The sequence below is a fragment of the Syzygium oleosum genome, unplaced genomic scaffold (genome assembly GCF_021117445.2).
Source record: "Syzygium oleosum isolate NSW1041296 unplaced genomic scaffold, Sole_v2.1 Sole_v2.24, whole genome shotgun sequence".
NCBI classification, from domain to species: Eukaryota; Viridiplantae; Streptophyta; class Magnoliopsida; order Myrtales; family Myrtaceae; genus Syzygium; species Syzygium oleosum.
In genome coordinates, this window is record NW_026607508.1 from 2,969,669 (window position 1) to 2,994,539 (window position 24,871).

A 24,871-nucleotide genomic window follows, 5' to 3' on the forward strand; every position below is an offset into this window, starting at 1 on the left:
TCAATGGAATTGACCATTGACGTGATTTTTAATAGAGATTGATCAATGGACTTGACCATTGATGTTTATGATGATTTAAATGAGTATTTCTGAATTGTATAAAACTTGTTGAAACGAAACAACTCTTATGTGACTCAATATGTATTTTATATCTTGAATTTGACTTCTGGAATTCTGGTATGGCTTTATGTATATATGCATAGTGGTTGCTCAATCTGCTTAGAAGAGATACGCATTACTTATTGAGCTGTGGGTGCTCACCCCTCTCTTTTCCCAATCTTTTCAGGTTCTTTGGTTAGTAACCAATAGAGCGAGAGCGATGTCGTAGGGACTTTTGGGTGGTTTGAGGCTGTGTCCTTCGGTTGGAAGGATGGCCTTGTCATCCCCCATCCTGGTAGGTTTCGGGGTGTGACACTAATGGCTTCTTCTTCTTTTTCTTCTTCCAAGCCCAGAAGGAAGTACCACGTCTTCCTGAGTTTCGAAGGCTCGGACGTCCGCAACAACTTCCTCGGTCATCTTTACACAGCTTTAAACCAGACGGGAATATACACTTACATCGACAATGAAGAACTAAGGAAGGGAGAGCAGATATCACCTATGCTTATGAAAGCGATCGAGGAATCGCGAATTACGATTATCATTTTCTCCGAGGACTATGCTTCATGGACGTGGTGTTTGGAAGAGGTGGTGAAAATAATGGAGTGCAAGGCACATAAAGACCTGATTGTGTTGCCGGTATTTTACAAGGTGGAACCAAGAGAAGTGAGAGGGTAAAGAAAGAGTTATGGGACAGCTATGGCTAAGCATCAGTCAAAGTTTGGGAAGGATTCGGAGATAGTGAAGAGATGGAAGAAAGCTCTCTTTGACGCCGGTAGCCTTTCTGGGTGGGACTTGAATGATGGGTAAGTAGTAATCGATACAACACACTGCTTTGTCATTGTATTTTATTCACTCAATTACATCTCTCCTTGTTATTCCGATGAAATATAATTATATCTTTGGACCCCAAAATCAATGAGTTAAGTAATTTTCTGGATTTTCTCAGAGATGAAGCGAAGCTTCTAAAGAGAATTGTGAAGGAGATCTCTACACAGCTTAATCGAACACCCTTATATGTGGCTAAGCATCCGGTTGGGATACATCCCCGAGTGGTAAAGCTGGAATCAATGTTAGATTTTGAGTCTGATGATGTTCTCATGATAGGACTATGGGGACAAGGGGGTATAGGGAAGACCACTTTGGCTAAAGCCCTTTACAATGCTATTTTTAGACAATTTGAGAGTTCATGTTTTTTGCCAAATGTTCGAGAAACTCCAAAAGATTCCAAGTATTTAGTTCCATTGCAAAAAAAATTGTTGTCTGAGATATTATTGGGAAAAAGATTAACTGTGTTTAGTGTTGATGGAGGTATTAGTTTAATGCAAGATAGACTTTGCTGCAAAAAAGTTCTTCTTGTTCTCGATGATATCAATGATGTAAAACAGTTAAATGCTTTAGCCAGAAATTTTGAGTGGTTTGGTAAAGGAAGCAGGATCATCATTACTACAAGAGATAAGCATTTGCTAACTTCCCATGGGATAGATAAAGATCACATCTATGAAGATGAAACTCTAAAAAATTGTGAAGCTCTTGACCTTTTCAATAAGCATGCTTTTTTGAGAAACAACAACGTAGTGATAAGGAGGGATCTTGTGGATGGTGCTTTGCATTATGCTAATGGTCTTCCTTTAGCACTTGAGGTATTGGGCTCTTTCCTATGTTGTAGAAGAGAATGTGAGTGGGAAAGTGCATTAAATAAACTTGCCAAAAGTCCGGACAAAACCATCAATGATGTTCTTAAGTTAAGTTTCGATGGACTAGAGGCCTATGCAAAGGAGATCTTCCTTGATATTGCTTGTTTCTTCAAGGGGCGATCTACAAATTACATTATGAAAGTTCTTGACAGTTGCGACTTTGACACAACTATTGGAGTACAAGTTTTTGTTGAGAAATCCTTGATAACTAAAGAGAAAGACATCCTACAAATGCATGATTTGATTCGATTGATGGGCAAGGATATTGTTAAAAAAGAATGTTATGATGATCCTGGAAGACGTAGCAGGTTATGGCTTTGTGATGATGTTCTTGATGTTTTGTCAGAAGATATGTTAAGATTTGCTGATATAGATACTGATTTTAATATCTAATTGTTTGACTTTGCGTAGTAATAGCAAAGCAAATTCTATAAATGCAAGGAACAAATGCGGTAAAAGCCATAGTTTTGGATTTACCCAAGCCAGAGGAGATACATCTAGGTCCCGATGCTTTCACAAATCTGAGAAGGTTGAGGGTGCTCATCATGATTAATGTGCATAACTCTTTCAAAGGTCCTATCTGTCTTCCTAATGGCCTTAGATGGTTTGAATGGCCTGAATGTCCTCCTTGGTTTCCAGAACTTTCATCCCGTCCAAAGAAGTTGGTTGGACTCGATCTGCACAAAAGCAACATCCAAATTGTGAGGGAGCAATTTAAGGTGCGCATTTAAATGAGGAGTTTTCATTTCCTTACGTTTTATATGCATATCTATATGGGTATGAATATGAATGTATGTATATGTCTTATTGAAAACTTTGAATGCAACTATTACCAACTCTGATGATGCTCGTTCATGTGCTTAAAGAAACATCTACATGTATTAAATTGTTTATATTTTATTAAAGCATTAATTACGGGATGTCAATCTACTACAGAACCAACATAAGTGGAATCTTCCCGTTTTAGGGTAGTCCGAAACACTTTCTTATTTGAATCTTAATGTTCATTCGAACAAAAAAGTTCAAGGAAAAATTCAATCTCATTTCCAAAATATTACAAGTACTGTTGAAGTTAAAGCATTGATAACTTTAATTTACTGCTATTTGAAAAAAAAACTTATCGATGATATTTAACAATTGAATGATGAATGCGCTTAAATTGTTAAACATGAACCGAGGATTTAATTCTTATGTCTCTGAAATGATTGATTCTGAAAATGTTTATTAAAGATTGGCAAAAGGACACAAGAAATGCCATAGGTTGTGTACGGAGATCACTTTGGTGCCATAACTTTTTTTCGGATCACTTTGGTACCAAATCGGAGGAAAATAAATCACTTTAGTGACTCCGGCCAAAAAGCTGATGTGGCATTTATATTTTAAAAAAATGGTCTGACTTGTACACATGGAAATTATGTGGCTTTTTTTCGAATTTTTTAATCTTTTTTTTTCCTAACTTTTTCCCAGTCGCTGGTCCGGCGACCGGCCAGAGGGGAGGGCCGGCGAGGCCGACCTCGCCGGCCTCTGGCGAAGCTCGTCCCGCCGGCCACCGGTGAGGGCAAGCCTCGCCGGCCCCTGGCTGGTCGAGGTCGCCTCGCCCAGTAAAGGCGAGGCCGACCTCGCCATCGCCTGGGTCGCGACGGCGAGGTCTCGCCTCCCCCGGCAAAGGCGAGGCCGACCTCGCCGTCTCGAGGCGACGGCTAGGTCGGCCTCACCTTTACCGGGTGAGGTGAGACCTCGCCATCGCCTAGGTCACAACGGCGAGGTCTCGCCTCGCTAGCAAAGGCGTTCGCTTCCTCTCAGCAAGGGTCGCCGGGCCTCGGCCAGGGGCCGGCGACCCTTGCCGACCACTCCGCCCACCAGCGCCGGCCCTTCCTGGCGGTGGTGGGGTGGCAGCAGCAGCGGCGAGGGACCCCTCACCGCTGCTGCAATGTTTGATGTTTTTTTTGTTAATATAAATAAATATAATATAAATTTTATTTTTCTAAAAAAGTACACATCAGCGGACTAACCGACATCGTTTTTGGTTTTTAATGCTGACTGGACCTCTCTGGTGAGCCATGTCAGCGCCACGTAGGATTTTCGGAAAGCTATGTCAGCATTGGCACTAAAGTGATCATTTTTCAAAAAAGTTGGCACCAAAGTTATCAAGCTCCGAACCCCATCGAGCTCGTGGCATCCTTCCTTGGTCTAATGGTGTGACGTCCGAGGAAACGCCGTCGACCCAAATCAACACATCAGAGATATAAAGCACAAGCGAAAGCTACAAACACCCAGACAACAATTGACTAGGGGTAAAAAGGGACAATATACATCCGTTACCATTATAAACTTATATAATATCCACCATTCACTATCCACATAATATACATGCACACCTATCTACTAGAGTTCACACCACCGACGTAAAAAAGATCAGTAGCCTGGGCAACCCTAACTCCAAAAATGGAACACTTCAAAAACCTTTATTCAACCCCTAAAACTAACCCCTACGCCCCCTGGATGGCGTCCACTCCGAGTCCGACTCTCTAAAACCCGAGTTTGAATCCCCCTGAGCCTCCTACTCGTCTGTCGGGTACTCTACCACGTTATGGTCGGTGTGCATCGATATTCCAAAACGCTAAGGTGGCAGCGATGGGAGATTCATGATTCAGGCGGGGGTTTTGAAATTGTTTGGTTGAAACAACCATGAGACACGTCTCAGCAAGTAGATACCCTAAATCCCACCTAGGCTAACACGTACGTCTAGACAAGTCCAAACATAATCACATTCAACGATCATATAATAGGCACACAATTTGCACTTACCTGGGCTTTTGATACGCGCAATCTATAGGTTAGTCTCAAATATACAATTTACAACCACATGCACATTCCAAATTAATTTCATGCCCGAAACACAAGTCGAACACATGGCATTTCCAATTCCACATTCCACACACTCGTTCATGCCTCATCACACTATTTTCACTCGACTCGGCAGTGACCCGCGTTACAGTACACGCCTCAGGTCCACTGCGACCATCACAATTTCACAACACTTCTTAGCCCGCGTAATAATACCGCCTCAGGCTATGTCTCTTGCCCGCGTAACAGTACCGCCTCAGGCTCAACATCCACCACCTACGGCACAACCCGCGTTGAAGTACACGCCTCAGGTTGGCCGTCTTCCGGTAATACCGGGCATCGTCCCGCGTTATAGTACCGCCTCAGGACGGCACAATTCCCCGCGTTACAGTACCGCCTCAGGGATTTTCGTGACCACACACACGACACATCACACAATTTTCTCACCCATCCACACGCTCGAATCTTATATGAACATGCTCAACTAACACACAAACATGGCCAATTACCCACCGATTCAATTCAGCCCGTACATGCATCAATCCTCATACATTTCACATACTCATTTAACACATAAACATGGCCAATTTCCAATTAATTCAATTCAGCCCATGCGTGCATATAACGGTCCACATTTAAATCACTCATTTCACAATCCAACGAGCATACAAGGCCGCCATTGGACCCACAATCACAGACACTAACATGGGCATAAATTCAACATTTCCATGTCTATTTCAAACCATAATAAGCACCACAAACCAGCCGATTCAATTCAGTTCGCACGTGTACAATCAACTCGAATTTTTGCATTTTAGGCCAAATTTCACCATTCACGGGTGTCGTACTCCTACCGACAACCCCCAAACCAACACGCACTATATTTTAATCACCGAAATGCACTAATTCGGACACATCATAACTCGGCCACCACAGAAAATCACCATAATGGCGCATTTAGGCCCGTTTTTCGCGCAATAAGCCACAATAACCACTCGGAATCATTCCGATTACCTAACCAATCATTTCTAACCTCCAATCCACCTCAAAAATCATCACAATTTCACCCAAAGCACTCAGCGAAATCAGTCCAACCATTGTCCCACGATGAACCCCTAAAACTCGCTAAAACGGACCCGAACTAACCCGAAAATACCCGTTATCCTAGGCGAGGGTTAAGATATCACTTACTTGTGATTCCTACGCGGAATTGAGGCCTCAACGGTGGCTGAACAGAGGGCAAACAACAGCGGCAGTGGTGTCTCACGAAAAGGGATACTGGCGACTCACCGGCGTCCACAAGCGGCGGCGATGGGCGGCGATGGGCTGCTGGTTTTTTTGGCTGAGCTGGGGCTGAGATGGGCTGGTGAGGGTGATTCGGTGAGAACAAAAACAGGAGAGAGAGAGGGGAATGGTGGGACGGTGGTGGCGCGGCCGCGGCTTCAAGGATGACCGGATGGCGACGACCCTTCACGGCGGGTGAGCGGCGGCGATGGCTGGCTCAGCCGATCGGCCACGTGCATGGTGGGAGGGGGAAGAGTCTCGGCCGGGGGAGAGTGAGAGAGAGTGAGAGGAGAGAGAGAAAATGGGAATAAATATACTAAACACCAATAATTGGTGTCTAATACACATGCCAAATGACCATCATACCCCTCTCTCTAATTTCCAATCAACGGCCAAGATTCGATCTTATCCTAAGATCGACGGTCCAGATTAATCCTTACCAAAAATATCCAGGGGTAAAATTGGAATTTCACAAAATTTCCAAGGGCAAAATTGTCCAAAAATTTCTATTTCTAAAGTAGGTGTGAAATGATCAGATTGCCCCTCTCCTAATATACTTGGCCTTAACAAATTCCCAGGGGTAAAACGGTCATTTTCCATTTCTCGCCAGAATTCGAATTTTCTAAAGAATCCGGACAAATCTGAGGCTGACAAAGCCAATAACAACGTCGTCCAACTATCCTGTCGTGACATTCATAATTTCCGAGGCCCAATCTTGGTCGTTAATTAATGACCAAATTTAATTAACGTAACTTGAGCATATCTCGAACTAACGGGTGGTTTTTGGGGAAATTCGCACATTTGACCCGTGGCCGATACTGAATCATGCCTCGTTTAGGTTCACTCGGGTCGTGACGACCTTGGTTGTCAGTTAATCGCGAAGATCGATCGCTAGTTCCGACGGGCGCGATCGTTTGGTATAGGTTTAGGGTCATTCATCAGTTCATCTCGTGGTCAGGCGGAATTACCCGCGATCCACTTGTATGATAGCTGCGAACTGATCCCTAACTATCCTTAGATCGACCTGCATTGGCTCAAATTGTCACCTCGACAATTTTCATGGTCGAAAGTCGGTTCACGATCAAGTTTCTTTGGTCGCGCGAATTTAAATCCCTAATTAGCCTTTCCCTAACGGTTAGTATCCCAGGAGTGATCAGTTCCGGACGAGATCTAACTACAAGCACGTCCATAAATCATCCATTTCATAAATCCCAAGTGGGTCGGATTTTCAAAATGTCATAACTCTTCCCCCTTTATACAAATTTTGTCCCCGAAATTTACAATTCAACCTACTACTCAAACAAGTGGGGGTATTGACGTTGCATTAGCTCCTCACTTTCCTAAGTAGCACCTTCTGTCCCATGGTGTTCCCAAACAACTTTGACCATCGGGATCGTCTTATTCCTTAGAATTCGTTCCTTCCGATCTTCGATCCTTATTGGCCTTTTGATATACGACACCCTGTCGTCAACTTCTATCTCTTTATAGTTCAACACATGAGTTGGGTTCGGTTCATACTTTCTCAGCATCGACACGTGAAATATATTATGCACTTGCGATAGATTTGGCGGTAAACCTAGGATCACGATCTGAGGTAATCGTCACTGGCACCCCATGCAAACGAACAATTTGTTGTACGTACAACTCAGCATACCGATCTAATGCGAAGTCCTTTCGCACGGCCAAGAAGTGTGCTGACTTAGTCAATCTATCGACAATTACCCAAATGGAATCATGGTCTCTTTGGCTCCTTGGTAATCCCATTACAAAATCCATAGTAATATGTTCCCATTTCCATTCTGGGATTTCTAAAGGTCGCAATAACCCTCCGGGCTTACAATGTTGCGCCTTCACTTGTTGGCACGTCAGACACTTAGCCACGTGCCTAGCTATGTCTATCTTCATACCATTCCACCAATAGTACTATCTCAAATTCTGATACATTTTCGTACTACCGGAATGGATACTATAATTACTACGATGCGCTTCCAACAAAATTTCTTCCTTAAGTTCCGCATCGTCAGGCACGCACAACCGTCTACGGAACTTCAATATTCCGTCTTCGGATACTCGGAAGTCCGACTTTCTCTTGGTAGCATCCATTTCCAGAATCTTTTGAATTTGTTGATCCGTAGACTTTAAAGCCTTAATCTTAGTCTGGATTTCTGGTTCGATTCTTAAAGTGGCAAACAAACTCGAGACTTGACTTACGTCGAACTTAAACTCCGAGTCTCGCACTCCTTCCAACAAAGTCCATTCCTTGACCATCAAGTGTGCAATGCTTGACTTCCGACTCAATGCATCGGCTACCCGGTTGGCCTTTCCGGGATGATATAAAATATCACAATCATAATCTTTCAGCAATTCCATCCAACGACGCTGCTTCATATTTAACTCCTTTTGAGAAAACAGATACTTGAGGCTCTGATGATCTGTATATATCTAAAATTTCTCTCTACATAAATAATGTTGCCAAATCTTAAGGGCAAAAATGATTGCGGCTAATTTCAAATTATGCGTCGGATAATTCAATTCATGCGGCCTCAACTGCTTTGATGCATAGGCTACTACTCGCCCATGTTGCATCAGCACACATCCTAATCCTTTCAACGACGCATCACTATAGATTTCGAAACCTCCTGATCCTGACGGAATGGTCAATACCGGTGTCGTCGTCAATCTATGCTTTAATTCCTAGAAACTCCTTTCACACTTGTCAGTCCACTCAAATCTCATTTCTTTCTTTAACAGACGTGTCAACGGCATTGCTATACGCGAAAATCCTTCCACAAAATGTCTATAGTATCCTTCCAAACCCAAGAAGCTTCGAACCTCGGTTACCATCATCGGTCTCGACCACTATATCATGGCTTCAATCTTTGCCAGATCTACTGAAATTCCATCTCCCGAGATCACATATCCAAGAAATGCTACTTGACTGAGCCAGAACTCGCACTTACTAAACTTAGCATACACTGTGTGATCCCTTAAGGTCTGTAAAACTTTACTCAAATGGAACTCATGCTCTTCCGAGCTCTTCGAGTACACCAATATATCGTCTATGAAAATTATCACAAATTGATCCAAGAACTCCTTAAACACCCGATTCATTTAAGTCCATAAAGGCAGCAGGGGCGTTTGTCCATCCGAACGGCACTACTGTAAATTCATAGTGTCCATATCTCGTCTTAAATGCGTCTTCGGTATATCCTCCTTCCTAATCCTCAACTGATGATATCCCGTTCTCAAATCAATCTTAGAAAACACCGAAGCCCCTTGTAACTGATCAAACAAATCATCAATCCTTGGCAGGGGGTATTTATTCTTAATCGTCACTTGATTTAGCTGCTGGTAATCAATACATAACCTTAATGACCCATCCTTCTTCCTCACAAATAAGACTGGCGCTCCCCATGGAGACGCACTTGGACGAATAAAACCTTTGTCCAATAATTCTTACATTTGCACTTTTTACTTTTTTAACTCTGACAACGACATTCTATAAGGTGCCTTCGAGATTGGCTCAGTCTCAGAGGCCAACTCGATTACAAACTCCACTTCTTTTTCTGGTAGCAATCCCGGCAATTCCTGAGGAAAAACATCGGGATAATCACGCACCACGGCTATGTCCTCTAGCCTCGGTTCCTCAGTCGTCGAATCAATCACAGCCGCTAGAAATCCTTGACACCCTTCGTTCAACAACTTAGTCATTTCTAGTGACGAAATCCATGGGATCGAGGTTCCCCCTCGATTTCCCACAAATTCAAATTTCGGATGTCCAATCGGATTAAATTAGATCACCCTGCTACTACAATCCATAACAGCCCTCTGCTTAACTAACCAATCCATGCCCACTATCACATCAAAATCATACATCGCTAAAACCGCTAGATCAATCCTTTCCTCTCTATCACCAATCACAATCTTACAATTTGGGCATCCCAATGAGACTAGCACCTTATCATTCAGTGGAGTAGTAACACACAACACAATATCAAGCAATTGCGGCTCTATACCAGTCAATTCAACAAACTGTTCTGATATAAATGAGTGTGACGCCCCAGGGTCAAACAAAGCATACGCAGCATGATCGCACAGAGAAACCATACCTGTGACTACCCCTGGCGCGTTCTCAATCTCTCTTCTGGCCATGGCGTACACCCGTCCTTGGGCCGGTGGCCTATTCTGATTAGCCAACGGGGCAGCTCCAATTTGGTTCCCGTTCCGGGGTGGCGGCAACGCAGGCGACCTATTCTGCCTGATATTGGGGCAAAACCTTATCTGATGACCAAACCCGCCACATCCGAAACATGCTCCGCCCCTGTTCGGGCAAGGTCCACTCCCATGTCTTTCTCCACATACCCGATATGGACCATTCTGAAAACGGTTCGGTTTCCCGACATTCCTTCTAGTAGGAGGGAAGAAACGTCGATTACCCGCCATTGGTCTCTTCCCTAAGTGACGGTTGTCCCTATCCTGGGTAAATCTTGACCCAGAAGCGGCAGCCCTATCCGCCAAGTCACGCTCAATCGCTTGGGCCCGATCATAAATCTCGTTATAATCCCTCAAATTTAACGAAATCATTTGGCTGCGAAGGTCCGGTTTCAAACCATCTCGGAACCTCCGAGCCCTATCCAACGGGTCCTCCACCATCCTTGGGGCAAACTTAGATAATCGAGCGAATTCAGCCTCATACTGATCCACTGTCCTCTTCCCCTGACGAAGCCTCATAAACTCAGCTAATTTCTGTTCCCGGACACTCTCAGAAAAGTATTTCCCATTAAAAACTTCCACAAACATCGCCCAAGTCTGAGCGGCACCAACTGGAAACACCCTTCCTCTAGTGGCTTTCCACCAATCACTTGCATTTCCTTGCAATTAATACACTGCTAACGTCACTTTCTCCTCATCTGTACACTCCAATACCTCAAAAGCCTTTTCTAATTCCTCTACCCACAGTGATGCAACCTCAAGGTCGCCCTTACCATCAAACTTAGGGGGCTTTAATTTCAGAAACTGCTCAACTAACTGGTGCATCTGCCTATTCACATTCACTTGCCCCTGCCCTTGATTCCCATTATTGTTATTGGCAGCGGCGGCCACAGCGGCCTCAGCAGCTTGGGCAATGGTGGCAGCTCGTTCCTGAGTCTGCCGTCCTATCAGGTTACCAATCTCCTCTAGGGTTCTCATGACCGCATCCATTCTCGGATCTCCAGCAGGTCGGGCTCGTGAACTGGATGGACCCCCGGTTCCTCTACCTCGTGAACTCATCCTCACGGTTTCTATCACTCACCTACCTGCTATAATTCTACTCAGGAATTAGAGACCTAGGCCAACTATACCAGTCTAGTCCTAGGCAACGAATTAACACAATAATTCACTTAGCAGGTAAGTAATCACCACAATACAGGGTCACAATCAATAAGGTTTGTGCACTTACCTCAGGTCCAGACGCACCTGCATTCCAATCGTTATAACACTCAATTCACTCAACAATCACAACAAACAGTCTGGAGGCATGCGTAGCTCATTCCACCCTATGACTCGCTAAGGTCTCCCTAGATGACTACCCCAGGGTCTCCGCTCCTTATCACTCCAGACTTCGACCAACTTAGATCGAGCTGTCCTTGCTCTGATACCAAATCAAACTAGGATGTCGCGCCCCGAACCCTATCGAGCTCGTGGCATCCTTCCTTGGTCGAATGGTGCGACATCCCAAGAAACGCCACCGACCCAAATCAACACATCAGAGATATAAGGCACCAGCGAAAACTACAAACACCCAGACAATAATTGACTAGGGGTAAAAAGGGAGAATGTACATCCGTTACCATTATAAACTTATACAATATCCACCATTCACTATCCACATAATATACATGCACACGTATCTACTAGAGTTCACACCACCGACGTAACAAAGATCAGTAGCCTGGGCAACCCTAACTACAAAAATGGAACATTTCAAAAACCTTTATTCAACCCCTAAAACTAACCCCTACGCCCCCTGGATGGCGTCCACTCCGAGTCCGACTCTCCAAAACCCGAGTCTGAATCCCCCTGAGCCTCCTGCTTATCTGTCGGGTACTCTACCACGTTATGGTCGGTGTGCATCGGTATTCCAAAACGCTGAGGTGACGGCGGTGGAAGATTCATGGTTCAGGCCGGGGTTCTGAAATTGTTTGGTTGAAACAACCATGAGACACGTCTCAGCAAGTAGATACCCTAAATCCCACCTAGGCTAACACGTACGTCCAGACAAGTCCAAACATAATCACATTCAACGATCATATAATAGGCACACAATTTGCACTTACCTGGGCTTTTGATACGCGCAATCTGCAGGTTAGTCTCAAATATACAATTTCCAACCACATGCACATTCCAAATTAATTTCATGCCCGAAACACAAGTCGAACACATGGCATTTCCAATTCCACATTCCACACACTCGTTCATGCCTCATCACACTATTTTCACTCGACTCGCAAGTGACCCACGTTACAGTACACGCCTCAGGTCCACTGCGACCATCACAATTTCACAACACTTCTTAGCCCGCGTAATAGTACCGCCTCAGGCTATGTCTCTTGCCCACGTAACAGTACCGCCTCAGGCTCAACATCCACCACCTACGGCACAACCCGCGTTGAAGTACACGCCTCAGGTTGGCCGTCTTCCGGTAATACCGGGCATCGTCCCGCGTTATAGTACCTCCTCAGGACGGCACAATTCCCCGCGTTACAGTACCGCCTCAGGGATTTTCGTGACCACACACACGACACATCACACAATTTTCTCACCCATCCACACGCTCGAATCTTATATGAACATGCTCAACTAACACACAAACATGGCCAATTACCCACCGATTCAATTCAGCCCGTACATGCATCAATCCTCATACATTTCACATACTCATTTAGAACATAAACATGGCCAATTTCCAATTAATTCAATTCAGCCCATGCATGCATATAACGGTCCACATTTAAATCACTCATTTCACAATCCAACGAGCATACAAGGTCGCCATTGGACCCACAATCACAGCCACTAACATGGGCATAAATTCAACATTTCCATGTCTATTTCAAGCCATAATAAGCACCACAAACCAGCCGATTCAATTCAGTTCGCACGTGCACAATCAACTCGAATTTTTGCATTTTAGGCCAAATTTCACCATTCACGGGTGTCGTACTCCTACCGACAACCCCCAAACCAACACGCACTATATTTTAATCACCGAAATGTACTAATTCGGCCACATCATGAACAGTAACTCGGCCACCACAGAAAATCACCATAACGGCGCATTTAGGCCCGTTTTTCGCGCAATAAGCCACAATAACCACTCGGAATCATTCTGATTACCTAACCAATCATTTCTAACCTCCAATCCACCTCAAAAATCATCACAATTTCACCCAAAGCACTCAGCCAAATCAGTCCAACCATTGTCCCACGATGAACCCCTAAAACTCGCTAAAACGGACCCGAACTAACCCGAAAATACCCGTTATCCTAGGCGAGGGTTAGGATATCACTTACTTGTGATTCGTACGCGGAATTGAGGCCTCAACTGTGGCTGGCCAGAGGGCAAACAGCAGCGGCAGCGGTGTCTCACGAAAAGGGATACCGGCGACTCACCGGCGTCCACAAGCGGCGGCGATGGGCGGCGATGGGCTGCTGGTTTTCTTGGCTGAGCTGGGGCTGAGATGGGCTGGTGAGGGTGATTCGGTGAGAACAAAAAAAACAGGGGAGAGAGAGGGGAACGGTGGGACGGTGGTGGCGCGGCCGCGGCTTCAAGGATGACCGAATGGCGGCGACCCTTCACGGCGGGTGAGCTGCGGCGATGGTTGGCTCAGCCGATCGGCCACGTGCATGGTGGGAGGGGGAGGAGTCTCGGCCGGGGGAGAGTGAGAGAGAGTGAGAGGAGAGAGAGAAAATGGGAATAAATGGACTAAACACCAATAATTGGTGTCTAATACACATGCCAAATGACCATCATACCCCTCTCTCTAATTTCCAATCAACGGCCAAGATTCGATCTTATCCTAAGATCGACGGTCCAGATTAATCCTTACCAAAAAATATCCAGGGGCAAAATTGGAATTTCACAAAATTTCCAAGGGCAAAATTGTCCAAAAATTTCTATTTCTAAAGTAGGTGTGAAATGACCAGATTGCCCCTCTCCCAATATACTTGGCCTTAACAAATTCCCAGGGGTAAAACGGTCATTTTCCGTTTCTCGCCAGAATTCAAATTTTCTAAAGAATCCGGACAAATCTGAGGCTGACTAAGCCAATAACAACGTCGTCCAACTATCCTGTCGTGACATTCATAATTTCCGAGGCCCAATCTTGGTCGTTAATTAATGACCAAATTTAATTAACGTAACTTGAGCATATCTCGAACTAACGGGTGGCTTTTGGGGAAATTCGCACATTTGACCCGTGGCCGATACTGAATCAAGCCACGTTTAATCGCGAGGATCGATCGCTAGTTCCGACGGGCGTGATCGTTTGGTATAGGTTTAGGGTCATTCGTCAGTTCATCTCGTGGTCAGGTGGAATCACCCGCTATCTACTTGTATGACAGCTACGAACTGATCCCTAACTATCCTTGGATCGGCCTACATTAGCTCAAAATGTCACCTCGACAATTTTCATGGTCGAAAGTCGGTTCAGAATCGAGTTTCTTTGGTTGCGCGAATTTAAATCCCTAATTAACCTTTCCCTAACGGTTAGTATCCTAGGAGTGACCAGTTCCGGGCGAGATCTAACTACAAGCACATCCATAAATCATCCATTTCATAATCCCAAGTGGGTCGGATTTTCAGAATGTCACAAAAGTGATCCGAAAAAAAGTTATGGCACCAAAGTGATCTCCGTACACAAGTTATGGCACTAATAGTGTCCTTTTGCCATTAAAGATTCTATACTGTAAAGTGGAGATTAGCTTAGTAGATTCTTTTCAAAATTACATTTGGAAAGAGAATGAGAATTTTCTTGCTTGTTTGCATGATCATTGAAGTGAGTGCCACGCTAAATGCTTTTGACTAAACCTTGCATAGTTGTCTCTCCAGTCAAAAGTTCTACCAACTAAACAAGTTTCTAGTCAAAATTTTATTAGCAATGGAATTTCACAATTACCAACATCTTTCACCTTTTGCCAGCACGGAACGGTGTTCCGATTTTTGCACTACAAAAAGGCATAATCGTCCCTATGTCGCTTGTTTGAATTGAATTTTTAAGCCTTTTTTTGGTCCGAATGTCTATCAAAGTTGGTTTCATTATTCTTGCAGGAATTTGGAAAATTGAAGTTCATTAACTTGCGAATGCCAATCGGTGGTTTGTATGCCAGACCTCAATTGTACTCCAAATCTTGAGGAATTGAATCTTGGCGGGTGCAAAAACTTGGAGCATGCTCATGAATCAGTTGCACATCACGGCAAGTTACAGTTGTTGCATTTATATGGGTGCTCTCAATTGCAAAGATTCCCTGATATTCCGGATAAAGTCAAAGGCTTGCGAGAAATTAATTTAACAGGGACTTCAATTAAGGAGCTTCCTGCATCCATAGATAATCTTGTCTCTTTGGAAGTCTTAGTTTTACATGATTGCAAGAAATTGACAATCCTTCCGTCTAGCATATATAGATTACAAAATCTTAAATCTTTGTTGCTTGACGGGTGCTCAAAACTAAACAAGTTTCCAAAGAAGGAGGAGGATTCGAGTGATCCCCATATGGAGATGGGATTTTCTAAGTTAGAATTCTTAGACCTTAGGAGATGCAATCTATCAGAAGAAGAGTTCCTGAACGATCATTCCTGTTTTCCCTTCTTAAGAGATTTGTGGTTGGCCAAAAATAATTTTACTAACCTTCCTACATGCGGGCACCTGTATAATTTGCTGTATTTGGATGTTTCGTATTGCTGACAGATACAAGATATCTGCAAGATTCCAGGGCAATTGCGTGGTTTAGAAGCAGTTTGTTGCGAATCTCTGAGTAAACTTCCCACCGACATATGTCGCGTTAGGGATATTGACTTATCTTTATGTCCTGAACTGGTCCGTAAGGGGTTCACCAATGATTTGGTCAAGCTTGAGGTTAGACTCTCTCTCTCTCTCCACTCTCTCTGAGTCGTGTACGTGTTGGCTGCACCTAGCGTTTGTATACTGCAAAAGCCTGAAAACCTAGAGCGGTAGACTCATTAAGAAAAGCAAACATAGAGAAAGTGAGATAGAGAAAGAGAGACTGTATGTATATGTAGCGGGGGTGGCTATAAGGCAACACAAAGGATACTCTTTATTTATAGAACCCTAGTTTGCCGTGGAATTACAAGGATCACCTGATAAAAAACTTCAATACGTGTTCATCCAATTACAAAACAAAACGCATCATGTTTCCACCAATTAAGTACAAAAGATCTTCGACCCCAAAAAAAAGTACGAAAGATCTTTGTAATGCTATGGCTAACAATAGCTAAACTCAAGGACTACCCACTTAACTCGTCGAATCTCATCTTTATAGGTGCCAATTTCGAAAACTATCTAACAATCTACATCTATGACAGAAATTTCTTCCCAGAATGGGTTGCCAGGTTCTTCTACCTGGAGGACACATGCCAGAGTGGTTCCTCCCTATTAAAGATGGTTATAAATCTTTCACAGCTTCAAAGGACTCGTACAAGAAGTTCCTAGGATTAGCTTTCTGTATTGTATTTCAAGCAAGAGAAGGAATGGAGCGTGCCATGTTTGAGCTTCTCGCATACGTTAATGGCGAACTGAGGATGAACATCCCAACCGATTTCACTGCAGTGGATTTGGATCATGTGTGGCTTGAATATTGCGAACCAAAGAGTCTGTGGAGAGAAGACCCTTTTGGTCCAAATGACTGCAGTCATTTCCAGTTCAGAATTAGCGCAACAAGTGCAATTGTGAAAAAGTATGGATTCCGACTAATATGCAAGCCACTAGAAAATGATTTGGAGGTTTCGCTTCAAGATGATCAGTTGTTGGATTCAGCTTTACTCTATGAGGTTTGGCATGAAGATTGTCAAACGAGCGCATAAGAAGAAAGTTCAAGTGAACTAGAAAAAAACTAGGTAGTAAAACTGGCACAGAGGAAAATAGGTCAAGTAATTTAGTCAACAAAGGGTAGAACATGGCTGACTTCTCAATTCAGGTCTCTACATGTTTGTGCGTGTGTGATTGATACAGATTCTATGTTGGGTGCACTGGGTGTTTGTATGATACAAAAGCTGAATTCTATATAAACAAACTATATAAGGTCATTCTGCACCTATATGTAATAGCGGCGACTAGAGCATGAAGATAATCAAACAAGCATCGAGGAAGACAATTCAAATGAAACAGAAGATTTACTAGAGAGTCAACCGAGCACAGTAGAAGATAGTCCAAGCAAATTAGTGCACAAATGATTGAACATGGCTGACTTGTCTCTCTATATATATGTTTGCGCGCCTGTGCATGCGTGCGTGTTGATATGGAGTGTACTTGGGCGCACTATGTTAAAGAATGGGGGTGCCTACAACACTTGCAAGGGAATGATTTCTATCGCATGAGGATTGTATATATCGCAAGCAAAGATCAATATGCTGAATTATTATAGAACTGTTGCTTAGTTGAATTACATAGAATATGCATAAATCAAACTTCTTGAACTAATTACAAACTTGGGTATTTGTATTAATTTATCCATATTATAGAAGTATCACTATTCCCGAATTTCTGTCGATTACCAGAATATTCTCCCTAAAGGAGAGATGCTAGAGGAGTTTGTCCTTGTTGAAGACAGTATCATATCTTACATGACTTCACAAGACTTGTAATGACTAGTTTCTAGGATTGGCTCATTTTTGTTGTTTTTGGTGTAGAAGATGGAAAAAAGGAAATATCTTTCAACATCGCGCCATATGTTAACGGCCAAAAGCATAATGTGCTGTTAAGAACTATCGGTTCATTTAATTTGGATCACATATAGATTCGGCATCTCAAATTAAATGTGTTGTGGGGAGTGTTGGGGGGACGAGTTGCTTTCGGTCAATTCAACGAGAATTATTTAGGATTTAGCCTTAGACTTAGAGTATCGCGTGAAACTGCGAAAAAGTTGGGATACATGCTAAGATGCAGGCAACTAGAGGATGATTTGAAGACAATCAATTAGTGGATCTAACTCCACTTTGTGAGGATTTTGATGAATCAAAAGATCCGGAGGAAGATATTTCACCTATGTGGCAATGATTTTCCAAGAGAAAACCACAAATGAATGGTGCGTATAGAGAACCGGAAGCCAGTGAAACAGATTAAATGGGAAGAGGAGAGTGTAGTAGTGTTGGCTTGCAGCTTTTAAGGAAGCAATCGTTAGGCCAACGAAACACATTAGGGGTGGTATGTTTTTCCGGCTACCCCGGGACATGTATGGGGAATTCCTAGGATTACCATTCTGTGTTGTTGTTGGAGTTCAGTTCAATCTCTCATGCGAGATTCAAAGATACTTGAATGTATAAGAGGATTACTTGGCACACAAGACCCTTCAATTCGTTAGAATGGCGCCTCGTGTCTGGCTCAAGTATCTCTGGCATGGCATGCTGCAGGAGGTAAGCAAGGTTTTGCGAAAAGATTAAAATCAGTTCCAAGTTAGCATCAGATCATCTCGTAGAATTGGGAAGAATTGTGGATTATGTCTAATATGCAAGCAACAAGACAACGATTTGAGGGTTGTGATCCCACAGACTTAGCCACCAGAACCAGCTCTAGTTCATGAAAGCAGCTTTGGATCAAGAGGTTTATAGGATATTTTGCTTCTCCCTGGGAACATGGACAAAGTCAAATGAATCTAGAGGGAAGTGGTGAGAATAGTACAGAGGAGAGCATGGTGCAAAATGAAGAAGGAAAAATAGAGGAGGTAAACAGAGGAAGGGCTGCAGCGAAAACTTCTTCAAGTAATTGAAGAATCAGAAAGGAGCTAGATGGAGGCACACGTGATATCTCAATCTCTAAACACTCTGACTGCAATGAGTTATTACTGTAGTCCTCACAGAGCAAAATCATAGCAAGTGTTTGTTCTTCATATTGTATGAATAATTGTGGCCCACATGATGTTATTAAATTAATGGTTTAATAATTATTATGCTATAATAACCGTATTGGCTACGAAGATGTGTGACTATACGAAACAGAATGTGCTTTGATGGAAGGCACATATTGATAGCCCATATAAATAGAGTTGGGTTATCTCTCCACCCATAGAAGAAGAAAGAACGTTGTATTCTATTCTCCATCAGATAAAATACGTTAAAGAGAAAAGTGGGTTAAGGGAGAGAAATCATATTTCTACGTTTGTTCTGTTTCTGCAACAATTATCTCAAGGGCAACACTATAGATAAATATATGTCTTCATCCCACTTATTGTGAAAATCATGAAGATCTAAGATTTTGTTTTTTGAATTTTTCCACATAAAATGATTACGTTATTGCTTACAGTTGGTATCAAAGCATGGTTTACGATCTAATGATTTTCCGATAATGGTTTCTGGGTTTGGATTCGTCAACAATGTTGGTCTTTTTGTTATTTGATAAAGTTGTTGAAATGATTTCTTGTTTCAATTCATTTCGCCGAATCTTGGACCTGTGTGGTTGCGCCGACGTGATCTCCAAAGCCCACTCATTAATTTGATCGGAGATGGGCTATTAGAGGAGACCCGGATGACAAAATGTGCGGTGGAACGAGACAGAAAACTAAGAAAAATGACGAATGGGTGCGATGAAGAAGGCGTGTGGAAGCCGTGTTCGCTGTGGTTGCAGGCGTGTGGACCCACGCGCACGCAGAAGGATTAGGTGTATGGGTCGCACGCACCCATGCAGCAATTGACCACACATGCCTGTTGCCCTCTCCGTTGGTTATTTACGGTTCGGCCCTTCCTCGCATGATTTTCCGGTTCTGCCCTTGGCCGAATTATTTACTATTTTGCCCTTGGTTGCATTATTTTACTGTTTTGCCCTTGCATACAATTTATGAATGGTTTGTTAGTCACCAAAGTGGCCAAACCTTAAAGTCTCTTGAATTTTTTAACAATTATTGTGTTTTATAATTTCAAGAATTCAATTATGAGTAGTTTATTAGTCACCAAAGTGGCCGAACCATAATGTCTAGTATTTTTTGAAATTGTATAATGTTTCATTCAATTACCCATGACTAATTGATGTTATGACAGAAATTGATATATTACATATCCTTATTGGTGTCATGGGTATATTATAGTTCATTTATCATAAGAACTTAGGGATTAATCCAAAGGTTAATCAATTTCATATAATTCATGAACATAATAGTTGGTAATTAATATGGCTTATTAGATTTATTTGTATATCCAAAGATATCAAATAAATTTTAATGAGGTGTATTTATAATTACCAAATAAAAGTTATTAGCATCATTATGGTTTATTGAATGTGTGACATTCCAAATTTTGACCCATTTTTGGGATTTATAAAGCGTGTATTTCGTCAATGTGCTTATGGTAAAATCTCGCCCGTAACTGATCACTCTTGGGTTATTTTTTTTAAATTAGAGATTTCGCTAGAATCGCACTCGATCGAATTTGGCCGTTATTTAGAGCCCGAACTTTGGTGTCAAATTTCTCGGAGTTTCGTGACGAATTTAATTGGACGGTGTCGATATTATTGTGGCCAACGTTGATATTGCCCGGAATTGGTGAAAAGTGAAATTTGGACCGGGTACGAATTTTGACTAGTAGACCTCCCTCTTAATGTATTTTATTTAGTGTTTTTTGAGCTTTTTCTTAATTTATAATTTGGGTTGACTTTTTCTCTCTCTCTCTCTCCCTTCTGATCACGCCCCCCTCTGCCGCGCACGTTTCCCCTCCCCCCAATGCACACGTCCCCTCCCCCTCTGCCCTATGCAAACCTACTCCCCTCCCTCTCTCTCTCTCTCCTCCCTTTTCTTCTTCTTCTTCTTCTTCTTCTTTCTTCTTTCTTCTTCTTCCTTTCTTCGCCCGCGGCTTCTACTCCTCCCCTTCTTTGCTCGCCCGCCCACCGCCATTCATCCCAATCGCTGCTCGACTACTTGCTCATCCCGTCACCGCCCAACAGCCGCTCGTCTCATCGCCGTCGCCGTGCCACCTAGCTCACCGACCAACTCACTCACTAGCTAGCTGGACCGCACACCTGCTCATTTGCTCGTCGTCGCCGCTGTCGCTCGCGAGTCCCCCCACCCAGCTCACTGTCGCCTGCTCGTTCGCCCGTCGCTGCTGCTGTCGCCCGTGAGTCCGGCCGCCTAGCTCACTATCGCCTGCTCGCCCGCTACCGCCGCCATCGCCCGTCGTCGTCGCTGCTCGCCTGGCCGTTTGCCGGCCGCCTACCCAGCTTGCCGTCGCCCAGCTCGCCCGGCCATGTCGCCTAACTCGCTGCCCAAGCCGTGGCCGAGCTCGCCTGGCCGTTGCCCCAACCGTACCCATGCCATGCCCAGCCGCTCGCTCGCACGTCTAGCCGCTTGCCTGGCCGTGTCCGAGAGCCTCAGGTCGTGGCCGAGGGCTACGCCAAGCCTAGCTGGCCACCTTGCCCGTTGCACCCGTGCCGCTCCAAGCCCGCCGCTATTCCACCAGGCTATTTTGGCCCTTTACCAATTTTCCTTTGGTCAAAACCTAGGTAAGTGACCTCCTAATCCCTACTTAGTACTTTAGATATTATTAGACTTGTTTAGGGGTTGATGAGGGTTAGTTTAGTGACTAAGTTAGGTATGGATTAGTTAATTGAATGTAATTAGTTTATGGATTATGTGGTGGTGATTCTTTTTGTGGCTAAATCAGTGATTGATTGAGATGGGTTCAATGACCTGGTTGTCGTGGCATTTGTGGGGGAAATAGATGCTTGAATGTGGCCAACTTGAAGGTCGAGTTGGTGGGCTAATGTGGTGAGCATAACTTGAATTTGAATAGTATGACGTGTTAGATTGGTATTGACGAATTGTGTGTGGCGTATGTGCATGAGGAATGTCCTGAGGCGTGGTCACGCGGGACTAAGCCCGGATTGATCGGAGGGCTGCCAACCTGAGGCGTGGTTACGCGAGTGTGGCTAGAAAGGCAAGAAATGACCTGAGGTGTGGTTACACGAGTCGAGAGAAATGTCCTGAGGCGTGGTTACGCGGGACTGAGCCCGGATTGATCGGAGGGCTACCAACCTGAGGCGTGGTTACGCGGGTGTGGCTAGAAAGGCAAGAAATGACCTGAGGTGTGGTTACGCGGGTCGAGAGAAATGACCTGAGGCGTGGTTACGTGCGACTAAGCCCGGATTGACCGGAGGGCTGCCAACCTGAGGCTTGATTACGCGGGTATGGCTAGAAAGGCAAGAAATAACCTGAGGCGTGGTTACGTGGGTCGAGAGAAATGTTCTTAGGCGTGGTTACGCAGGACTGAGTCCGGATTGATCGGATGGCTGGACATGAGGCGTGTTGACGCGGGTCGTGGTTAGTTGGTTGGACACGCATGCGAAATGTATTTGGTTGAATTGGGTGAATGTACGTGGTTATGGCGCTCGAGTGTTTATGTTATGTTCTTGAGCTATTATTGCATTATTGTGATTTGACTAATGCGCGGAGTTGGCGTGTGATTTGAGGCGAGGTAAGTGTGCATGAGAATTCTATTATGTCGATTGCTAGATTGCATGTTAGGACTCGTCTAGGTACGCATTGGCCTAGGTGGGGTTTAGGTTATCTGCTTATTGAGATTTATTCGCATTGCTGTAATGCAAACCATTTCAGATCATCGACCCCGACCTTGATCATGCCGCCACCTCCGCGTTTTGGGGTCCTTATGTATACGGTGCATGAGGAGACCGAGTATCTAGTAGGTCCACATCAGACTTATATTAGGCACCTCACTACGGTCAGGGTAGATGTAGGCCTAGACGACTTGTAGCGTCACACTTACTTAGCCTAGTTTTATCGTGATGGGTTGGAGTTAGTTGGCCCAATCCGGGGTTTTGAGGGACAGCAGCACGGCAAAGAAGATGCCGTGGATTGGGAGCCCGGGGACGTGTATGCTCCTGATGATGAGATTCTGGACCCCGAAGATCCCCCGGAGAACCCTGGTCCCGAACTCGAGCCCGTACCAGAACCTATAGCGCCTGTGGATCTCGAGCTCGAAGAGGAATTTGAGGAGTCCGAACCTGAAGAAGAGCCAGAGCCTGTGCCAGAGCCCATGGAGTCCGAGCCCGAGGAGGAGCCGGGTAACGAGGAAGAGCCGATCGAGATCAACTCTGACACTGAGTCGGAGTCTTCAGGGTCTGATTCAGATTGGGCGTCGTAGGAGTGTTTGGGTATTGGGCTTAGAAGCTTTTGGTAGAGCCCATTTTGTGTAACCAGCTAGTCTACCTTACCACCTATTCCTTTTTGATGATAATGGTGGATGTTAACCCTAGGAGCCTAATGTCTGGTTGTTTGGCCGAATGTTGTAAGTGACTGTTTTCCATTGCTATGAAATTATTGTTTTATGCTGTTATTATCCCTCTGTCATTGTCTATTGTCTGGGTTGTTATATTTCGCTTTCGCTTGCGTATTCATGTGGGTATTTCGTTTGGGTCGGCGATGCGTCCTGGGACGTCGCGTTCAATATGAACCTCGAGTGGTGTCGCGAGCCCGTTAGGGTCCGGGGCGTGACATCCTTGTTGATTTGGTATCAGAGCAAGGTCAGCTTGATCCAAGTTAGTCGAAGCCTGGAGTGATAAAGAGTGATAACTTTGGGGTAGCCAGTTAGGGAGACTCATGCGCCATGCGTACCCTAGACTGTGTGATTGTGGTTGCTGAGTGATCTTATGCAATAATGTGTGAAGTACAGGTGCGTCAGGACTTGAGGTAAGTGTACAAATCATGTTGCCTGCGATTGAGTGCTATATGCGATTGGCTGTCTGCTTGGTGAATTGTTGTTGTGATTCATTGCCTAGGACTTTAGACTGGTATAGTTGGCTTAGGTCTCTAATTCCTGAGTGGAATTATAGTAGGTAGGTGAGTGTGAGATCCTGTGAAAATGAACAGCCGAGGAAGAGGTTGAGGTCAAGGTTGAGGTCGAGGTCGAGGTCGAGGTTAAGGTCAAAGTCACGTGACCCCACAAGCTGGAGTTGTGGAGGATCCCCGAGTAGATGGAATCCTAATGGCACTACGAGAGATTGGAATTTTAATGGGCAGACAGACTCGAGATAGAGATGCCACTATAGTTGCTGCCGCTGAAGTCGCTGTAGCCGCCGCGAATAGGGCCAATGGAAACAATTAAAACAATGGGAACAACAGGAATAGTGGGCATCCCGCTCAGGGCCAAGTAAATGCAAATAGGCCAATGTCTAAGCTGGTTGAATATTTTTTGAAGCTGAAGCCTCTGAGGTTCGATGGTAGAGGTGATACTGAGGCTGCACCTCGATGGGTGCAAGAGCTACAAAAAGCTTTCGAAGTGTTGGGATGCACTGACGAGGAAAAGGTAACCCTGGCAGTATACCAGCTTCAAGCAAATGCGAGCGATTGGTGTAGAGTCACAAGAGGCCAAATGTTCCCTGCTGGTACTGCTCCGACTTGGACCATTTTTACTGAGACTTTTAATGGCAAGTATTTCTCGGAAAGTGCCTGAGAGCAGAAGTTGGCAGAATTCATGATACTTCGCTAGGTTCAGATGTCAGTAGACCAATATGAGGCTGAGTTTGCAAGGCTGTCCAAGTTTGCCCCAAGAATAGTAGAGGACCCAGTAGACAAAGCCAGGAGGTTCCGAGATGGACTGAAGCCGGACCTCTGCAGTCAGATGATCTCACTGAACCTGAGGGGCTATCATGAGATTTATGACCGGGCTCAGGTAATCAACCATGATTTGATGGATCAGGCTGCCACCTCTGGATCGCAGCAGGCCCTGGCTTGGG

The 24,871-nt window shown here is 44.3% G+C and overlaps 2 pseudogenes; both read left to right on the forward strand.

Annotated features, from left to right (window-relative positions):
• Positions 1-417: 417 nt before the first annotated feature.
• On the forward strand, positions 418-2,524 carry LOC115693216 (disease resistance protein Roq1-like; annotated as a pseudogene).
• A 12,743-nt stretch (positions 2,525-15,267) lies between these two features.
• Positions 15,268-24,588, forward strand: LOC115693224 (uncharacterized; annotated as a pseudogene).
• The last annotated feature ends 283 nt before the right edge of the window (positions 24,589-24,871 follow it).